Here is a 10001-nt window from a genome sequence, read left to right on the forward strand (position 1 = left end):
GTCCCCACTCCCCACTCCCCATTTATCATTTTATATTTAGTTTACAATCGGCGTGAGGATCAGCCGCCTAGCTAGACTAGGTTCCAAACCTCGAAAAAATTAATAATAAGAATAATAATCTCTTCCGATAAAGACTGGTTATCGTCGACAAAGTTCAATGCCCAAGTCCTGCTCAATCCTTAGGCAAAGCAAGCCACGACGTAAAAAAAAAAAAAAAAAAAAAAAACCTTACGGAAAAGTAAACGCAGTCAAGCAATACGCAACCACATCAACGAATATCAGTCTGCTCGGAAAGAAGAATGTTATGTAGTTTTTAACGTTTTAATCCAGTTTGACCGTTCATTCCTCTCCCGCTCAAACTGCGGGGGGATGTTAACGGATATTAGACGTAAACAATATCTTATGTAATATCTAGCATTAAATGTAGGCATATCTATGCATATCTCATATTAAATGTAGGATCCCTAAAATCAAGGGATATGAGATCAGATCATGTACTATATATTTGGCATCTTTGATCAATAAGAATCATGGGTGAATTATAACATTCTAACATTAATCTCTACCTTAAGATATTAACTTATTCGATCCCAATCGGATAAGGTTAATCACATCGATTATTTTACGCCCTTGAAATTCAAATTTCAAATCGGGGTTTGCACAATTATTGTAGTTAAAACATTCGATCCACTCTTTTCTACAAATCAAGCACTCAAATTCGAAATCTATTTAACAACAACGATTTTGTTTTGATCATGAGGCATGTGGAAATCTCAAGGCAGCTTTTTTAGTTGCAGTGGTAAGTTTATATAATAATATATGTATATAACACTAAACACTTCATGCATCAGTAAGTTTCAAGAAAAACTACATACTTATAACCTTGCTTGCAGTGAAGGTCACTTGTTACTATGTAGCGTATCAGTGCTTATAGAACACCAGGTTATTCGTTATAATATCCTATATACAAGTGTACCTTCTGGCACGGCTGGATGTTATAAATTTTCGAAATTGGTGGTTGAGTATTCTAGAGTGCAATAGAAATATGAGTCACATTTTTTTGGGACCAGGGTTTATGTAAGACTTATACTCCCTCCTCATCAAATTTTCCGTACTTTGTTTTACAAGTAATCCCATGAAGATAGTAATAATCTTCTTTTCTTTTTTTTTTCAAGAAGATTTTCATCTTGAAATTTGAAACTTGTTCATGCCATTGTTAAAACTTTGTTAATGGTATATATTTGGAGTTTTGCTTTATCTATCTGTATTTTACAACGGAATGTACTTAAGTTATGTTTCCAGTCAGTTATCTTACTAACTTGTAATTTGTTAGGAATGCGATTTGTTGCACTTGTTGATGTAAATGTTCAAGAATAGAGTATAATTCTACAGTTGAAAGATTAAAATAGCAAGACTTTGTTGCTAAAGATTAAAATAGCAAGACTTTTTTGCTAAGTAGATTAGAATAACTAATGGAAGTGTAGAATAGAAATAATTAGAAGATTGAGTGTATTATTTGAAGATTTGTTATCTTATACAAGTCTCGATTACAACTCCTATTTATAGGCTACAAAAAACTAACTTTCTTAACCTCTAAGAAAACTTAAGAGGTAAGTATCACGAATATCGATAATTTCTTAACAACTAAGGATACTAAAATATCTATGTATCCTTAATGGATAAGAATACTTAATAGCTAAGTATCTTTAATGAATAAGAATACTTAATGGCTAAGAATACTTAATAGCTAAGAAATCTTAATAGTTAAGTTTTCTTAGTAACTAAGTTTACATAACATAAGATGGATGTCTAATAACAATCTTAGATACACCAACACTCCTCCTTGAGATTGTTGTTGGACATCATAAGTCGAGTCTTCAATTGATGTAGCTTCATTCCCGTGAGAGACTTTGTAAGCATATCTGTCAATTGATCATCAGAGGTGTAGTATTTCAGCTTGATTTCTCTATTCTTCTCGGCTTCTCGAATAGCATGATATTTGACATTGATGTGTTTTGTTCTTCTGTGTTGCACTGGATTCTCTGCTATAGCAATAGCAGACTTGTTATCACAATAGATGACTGTTGGACTTTCTTGAGTCAGATCCAAGTCGGACAACAACTTTCTTATCTAAAGAGTATGATTCACAGCAGCCGCGATTGCAATATATTCTGCCTCTGCAGTAGATTGTGCGATAATGCTTTGCTTTTTTGAGTTCCAACAAAATGCACTTGAACTCCTCTTTATCTTCTTGGCCGGCTACTTCAAAGCCTTGAGGTTGCTTTACATAAATCTCCTCCTCAAGTTCAGCATTCAAAAATGCAGATTTCACATCAAGATGATGAATTTTTAAATTTCGTTGAGCAGCTACAGCTAACAATAACTTGATCACGTCATGACGAGCAACTGTAGCGAAAGTCTCTCTAAAATCCACATCTGCAATTTAATAATATCCTTTCACTACCAATCTTGCTTTGTGTTTATGAACTGAATCAGCAGGTTGAAACTTAGTTCTAAACACCCATTTGACACCTATTGCATTCTTACCCTTTGGCAAATCAACAAGCTTCCATATTTCATTTTTCTTAATCATTTCAAGTTCTGTTTTCATGGCTTCATTCCATTCATCATGTTTGGAAGCTTCAATATAGCTTTCGGGCTCCATAACAACGTGATTACAAGACTCGTAAACATCAGCAATTTTTCTGGTTCTCAAAACTTTAGTGTCAGTTGTGTCTTCGACCTCAAATTTTGGATCATCATAATGAGATTCATTTTGAAAACTTGAAATAGAAGCTTCATGCCTTTTAACTTTTTCATCTTCCAATCCCAATAGGCTCCTTCATCAACAGTCACATCTCTACTTTTGTAATCGACATGCGATGCCATGAACAAGTGTTTAGTTGCTTCCTGATTTTCTTCAGAGACATTTTCCAACTGAAATTTCTTTGTTTGGCCTTGATTTTTCTTTGCTCTACAATATTTCTCAATATGTCCAAACTTTTTGCAAGAGTTGCACTTAAAGTTTGGTTTATCTTTGAACCAACAATCAACTTCTTGATGATTTGTATTTTGACAAACTTTACATGGAGGAAAAATACCTTTGTAATTTCCTTTCTTGAACGTGTTTTGTCTTAAATTTTTTGCCTTGTTATCTTTGAAAGAAGCTTGAAAAGCACCTTCAACCTTTTCTTCAGATCTCATAGAGACCCTTTGTTCTTGTGCTTGAAGTTTGCTTGTTAGTTCAGAAACTGTAAGCATGCTAACATCACAAGATTCTTCTATAGCGGAAATTTTGGCTTCAAACTTTTGAGGAACACTTATCATTATTTTCTCCACCACTTTCTGGTCAGAAATCTTATCACCATGAAGTCTAATTTTATTAACAACGTCCATTATTCGCGATGAATAATCTTTCACGAGTTCATCATCATTCATTTTCAACAATTCAAACTCTCGTCTGAGAGTCAATAATCTGACAGCTTTTACTCTATCAGAACCTTCATAGGTATCTTGGATTTTATCCCACACAGCTTTTGGTGTGTCCAAGTCCATTATTGAGGTAAAAATTTGATCAGCAAGTCCTGAATTTAAACAGGTAAGTGCTTTATCTTTCTTCAGCAACTCTTCTTCATAATTTCTTAGTTGAGCAACAGTTGGGTTTGCTCTGAGTGCTGGAGGATCTTCATCAGTCTCTACAACCTTTCATAAATCTTGAGACTTCAAATATGTCTTCATCTTTTCTTCCCAAATGTGATAGTGCAACTCATTGAATGTTGGAATTGCTGGAGCAGTTGAACTAGATGCCATGTCTAGTCAAAAATTTCTTTAACGTGAATAAAACAACCCCTTAAGAAGAGATCTCTGATATCACTGTAAATGTTCAAGAATAGAGTATAATTCAATAGTTGAAAGATTAAAATAGCAAGACTTTGTTGCTAAAGATTAAAATAGCAAGACTTTGTTGCTAAGTAGATTAGAATAAATAATGGAAGTGTAGAATAGAAATAATTAGAAGATTGAGTGTATTATTTGAAGATTTATTATCTTATACAAGTCTCGATTACAACTCCTATTTATAGGCTACAAAAAACTAACTTTCTTAATCTCTAAGAAAACTTAAGAGTTAAGTATCACGAATATCGATAATTTCTTAACAACTAAGGATACTAAAATATATATGTATCCTTAATGGATAAGAATACTTAATAGCTAAGTATCTTTAATGGATAAGAATACTTAATGGCTAAGAATACTTAATAGCTAAGAAATCTTAATAGTTAAGTTTTCTTAGTAACTAAGTTTACATAACATAAGACGGATGTCTAATAACAATCTTAGATACACCAACAGTTGACCCTTTAATATTTGTTAACATGTAATCTTGTATATGCCTTTTTTTTCTGTATTGGATGAACTTTCTAAATGTCAAGAAGCTCACAAATGAAAAGACCTGGATATAATTTATTCTGGTTAAACTTTTGTAACACATTGCTGGTGCATTGACAGCTTTTTCTTACCTTCTGCACTTTGGTTACTCTCTACTTTGCCAAAGAGATTCCATTAGCACCAAAGCAGCATCACAAATTGTTGGATTCTGCTCCACTTTTGGATGATCCTCAGCAGGCTGCTTTTGACAATTCAGAATCAAAAGTCCTAACGAATTCGGCTGATCAGAAAGTTGTTAAATCAGTTGAAATGAACGGCGATACATCAACTGTCACAAATGTCGATGAAGATAGAGTTGAAACCTTTAATGACAGCCCTGGAGCAGTCTTGGGAAACTTGCTGACCAGCTTACGACACCTACCAGAAGGGATGCACTCAGTACTTATTGTAATGGCTCTTACATGGGTAAGTTATAAGCATGTATTCATTCAAGTTATATCATATATATATTTTCTACGCTATTACTCACATTCGTGCTCATATGTGCAGTTGTCATGGTTCCCGTTTTTTTTTATACGAATTGGATGGGGCGGGAGGTTTATCATGGTGACCCAAAAGGGGATGCTGCTGAAATTCGTGCATATGATTAAGGTGTCAGAGAAGGCGCTTTTGGTTTGCTGTTGAACTCGGTAATAACACAAATTGAGCATCCATTGTCTTTTACTTCTTCTAGACTAGATAATATTTTGGGATGGAGGATTAGGAGAGGATTTAAAGTTTTCAACACTTTCATCATACATATGTTTAAATAGACCGTGCAGTGTTGCAGAACTCAGAATTACTCGGCGAGTTTTCAGTCAAAGTCGGTCAAACTTGGTCTAAACTCTGCCCGGCCAAACTCATCAAAACTGGAATTTACTCAGAAAATCGGTCAAAATTCGTCAAGAACTTGGGATTACTCAAAAAGTCGGTCAAAATCAGTCAAAGTTAAACTTGGTCAACATTTAAGTACTCCATGAGTTGCCAAGTACTCCCAAAAAATTCCCGATGGAGTAATCCCCAAGTAGCGATTTTTGCAACCTTGGGCATGTGGTTTAATTAAAATCTTTGAATCTAATCATTATATTATATTTGTCTCACCAGTATATACGTCTGTTGGGGTAGGTGGTGCTCGGTATCACTTCTTTTATGATTGAACCGATGTGTAAGTGGATGGGTTCAAGATTAGTGTGGGTATTGAGCAACTTTGCTGTGTTTGCTGCATGGATGGCACTGCTATCATTACCATAATATCTGTCCGACAATCTGGGAGCGTGGTTGTTGGAGAAAACGAGTCGATCAAGAATGCATCCTTGGTTATTTTTGCCATTCTCGGCCTTCCTCTTGCGGTAACTAAATACTAAAGATATACTTCTTATGCCCATTTTTTTATTTTTTATTTTTTTATAATGTGAACCTATTACATTGGATGAAATATCTTACTAGTTACTGATACGCGATAAATTGTATCTGTTACAGATCACATATAGTGTTCCCTTTTCTGTCACGGCAGAATTGACTGCTGATTCCGGGGGTGGTCAAGGTTGGTTCTCTGGATTATATATCGAGTTTCTTCATGTCATTAGATGGATTTGTACATGTTTTATATTTGTTTTGTGTTGTGACCAGGATTGGCAATTGGAGTGCTAAATCTTGCAATTGTGGTACCTCAGGTAGTTTGATTGGTTTTCTTTTTGTGTCTGCGTGCATCCTTTGTATAAAATTTCAATCGTCCACTTTAATTAGTGGTTTGCTTTTGTGGCAAATAAATTGTTAATGGCCATAAAACACGTGAGTTGGTTTGAGGTACAATGTCATCAAAGATAAATGTTCCATCTTTTGTTTTTGTTGTTGTTTAATTTGCAGATGGTGGTGTCACTTGGTGCGGGCCCATGAAATGCGTTATTTGGTGGAGGGAATGTGCCTGCATTTGTTCTTGCTTCAATAAGTGCCCTTGCTGCCGGTGTGTTTACAGCTCTAAAGCTTCCAACTCTTTCCACCACTTCTTACAAACCTACAGCTTTTCATTTTGGGTGATGTCATCCATCCCTTGCTTTCGTAGGAATACGTAACTTGTACATTATCACCCCCTGGCAGGCTCGACCAGAATGTACAAGAAGTTTTTGCAGCTATTTTTGCTATTCAGCATAGATTTGTTGTTAAAATTCGTTCATTTTTCACACAGTTACATGTTTGTACCTTAACCAAATGACCCACTGTATATCACTATAGGGAGAAATAGAGAGAACATAGTTTACCTGTGGACAAGCACTTCATTTTCTTAGACCAATAACATAATCTATAATCCACATTAAGTTCACATGTATTTTGATTTTTTTTATTTTTTCCTTGTTCTTTATTCTTGAACTGGAATTTGTGATATGAACTTATTAGGGTAGACATTAGTAGGTTGAGATGCACGGAAACGTCTTGGCTCACCTTCCCCGTGTCTCTTGCTGTTTACAATCAATATGCAGATACCGTGCAATGAGAGATTACTAGACACTCCTATTAAATGTTATTTATCAAGTGTTGGAATTTAATTGTTAATATCTACCATCTATTTGCATGAGGAAATTAAGAGTACTTTTGATTACAATCTTGGTAATTTCATTTACATGAATGTTCCGTGAAACAAAACCTGCCAGTAAGGTGCTTTAAAATTGGTATGAAATCACAATCTCCTTTTGATAATTCAACTGCTAACCTTAGTGTTGAAAACCTAAAATAATTGATTAATTGTCCTTGCTATAAGCTCTATTGTTGAGGTAATATCCTCATATTTTTTTAGTATAGTTTATGTTTATTGCCACTTGATGACTCTTGCTTTGCGGGATTGAAATGACTACTCGTTTTTTTTTCTTTTTCTTTTTCTTTTTTAAGTTCTACTGTTGAAGGCATTTGGGTTGGTTGATGGCTTGCTGCAAGATGTATTCCAAAAAAAGATCATGTGCTCAATGAGTGACGTATTGTAAAGCCGTATAGTAAATACGAAGAAGACAATATAGTAAATGGGAGTGGTAAAGTAAGGGAGTTGAAATGAAAACATTCCAATAGAACCACATCCTTCTCAGACTTAAAGTGTACTAGTATTACAGTACAACTAGATAGTTCAAATGCAATGCCTTTTATCAGAATATGCATTTTCACAAGTTCAATTCTCATTTTCCATAATTACTAGAAAAAATGTGACAATTAAATCTAATACATCAATCATAACACTGTCCATTCTATGACCAGAAAAAGGTAAAAACATATAACACCACTAACAACACGAAAAGTTTGGTAGTGAGCTTTAGGACAGACTAACATAATATACAAGACAACAACATATCTTCCTTTGTTATTAATTATAATCAAGTCAATTCCTCTATTTCCACACGCATTCTCTTTGCACCTTTCTCATCATTGCGCTGACAGCCGTTAGATCCTCTTACCATCTTGTTTTCTTTAGCCTCAATTGAACATGCCTTATACGGTTTGAATCCTGTATGATGAACATTCAGCTTCTCATTCTTAATCCTTTTCTGTGCAGCCCTTCATCACCTACAGTTTTTTCACCTCTCAAGACTACAAAATTACCTGTTTCTTGACCTGAGCAACTAATCATGTTGAGGTCTAACTGTGATACACCTTCACTGTTCTTCGGTACATTCTGTTGATCCTTCGAGAAGCTTTGTGGCAGTAATTGTCTGGAAAAGAGTGCTTGAATGTGACGACCCGGAAATTTCCGACCAAATTTAAACTTAATCTTTATATATTTCTGACACGATAAGCAAAGTCTGTTAGGTTGAGTCTCAAAAATTTTGATATTTCATATATTCAATTGACCTCGACCAGATTCGACGATTCACGAACAATTATTTGTAAATAGATATGTGTGTGTGTGTGTGTGTGTCTATATATATATATATATATATATATATATATATATATATATAATAATTGGAAATGTAATTTGAAATATTATATGTTGTTGTTATGAGTAATTGTGTGAAATAAAATAAAAATAGGATATTACAATAATTATTATTTCAAACATATCTATATATAAATAAAGTATATTAAAATAAATATTAAATGATTGTAATACTCGTTTGATTTTCCGATTGATATTAAGCAAATTAAATACGAAGTTATATGATTGTAAAATAAACGGTGATCCGAAAAGAAATTATATAAACTATAGCTTTATTAAATATACATTTAGAATCTATTTGTTAAGTTTTTACCCTTAGTACATTTTACTTGGGGTTGAGAGCTAAAAATTAATTTAATTTTTATTTACTAATTTAATGATCAATTTTATACCATAATGATTAGAATAATTAAAGATAGTTAATTTAAAAATATGGAATTTTTCTGAAGACTTTTATTCGCCACTGAGTAATCAAGAGAGCACGATATACCACTCCGTGAAATTTTGTCGGTAACTAAATTACAAGGGTAAGGCTGCTAGTATTTTTATTGTTATTTATTGTTGCACGTTTCTTTTAATTTACTAATTGACATGGTGTTATATATTATTTACTTATACTTACACATATAATTCAACACATCATCTCACCACTTTATCACTTCTCTTTAATTTTGCTCGATGAGGTACCTCAAGACAACCCACCATCTATTATTACTCATGTTCTTCTAAAACTGCTCATTGTTTCCTTCTATTCTCTCCGTGATTGATAATTGCAATCATTAATTTATTAATATATTCTACTACCTATCTATCTTCTATAATATATGTATACATACTACATACAGAGATATAGATGGAACCACCCATCTCATTCTTCTATTACTTCCATGTCTCCTTCGATCACCACCGGCCAACTATCACCACGGCAACTAACATCAACACCATCCCAAGACCACCACAAATCGGCTTACCAACTTCACCCACGCCACCTTGACAACTGTCACCATCCATCATTCCACCGCCACCATCTTCATCCTTCCATTGGTAACCACCGAAGCTAAACAACCCATAAATCGCCACCTTATTTGCTCGTCACTATTTCTGCAGCCCACACCGAACCACCATCGTCTCGCTTTTTGTTTTCTGTTACAACCGATGCAAACACCGACGACCACAACCTGCAAACCTTGGTTGCTACTACTACACGTGCTACTTCCGTTATCGGTTTATTCGAACCCCATTAAAACCATCATGAATAAACACTGTTACTCGAATAATTGATGGTTCTGCGTTGTTCTTTAAAACAAAACCAAAACCCGTTTACTATTCTTTTCTAATTCAATCACCACCGTACGTTAGAACCACTGTTGCTGAATGGTTCTTCGTAAGATCCTGCTACTGCTACAGCAGTTTTCTACTATCTTCCACCACCAAAACAGCCCTACAACTCCACTCTCCTGCTTCTACAGCCATAATTTTTCGAACTAAACCGTCAACCAGTTTCCTGATATAGCTGCTGTTATGCTTTCCTATTTCTGTTTGTTTTCCGTCGAACCAAAACCATCAAAAGGGCTGTTAATAAGTTGCTGCTATTATTACTATTAACGACCTGATGATGATGAATATATATTAATGGTGATGACGATATAATGAT

General features: G+C 34.3%; 1 pseudogene; it reads left to right on the plus strand.

The window, feature by feature from the left end:
* The first annotated feature begins 479 nt into the window (after nucleotides 1-479).
* On the plus strand, nucleotides 480-6465 carry LOC139870752 (sucrose transport protein SUC3-like; annotated as a pseudogene).
* Nucleotides 6466-10001: the final 3536 nt, after the last annotated feature.

The sequence above is a fragment of the Rutidosis leptorrhynchoides genome, chromosome 10, assembly GCF_046630445.1.
Source record: "Rutidosis leptorrhynchoides isolate AG116_Rl617_1_P2 chromosome 10, CSIRO_AGI_Rlap_v1, whole genome shotgun sequence".
NCBI lineage: Eukaryota > Viridiplantae > Streptophyta > Magnoliopsida > Asterales > Asteraceae > Rutidosis > Rutidosis leptorrhynchoides.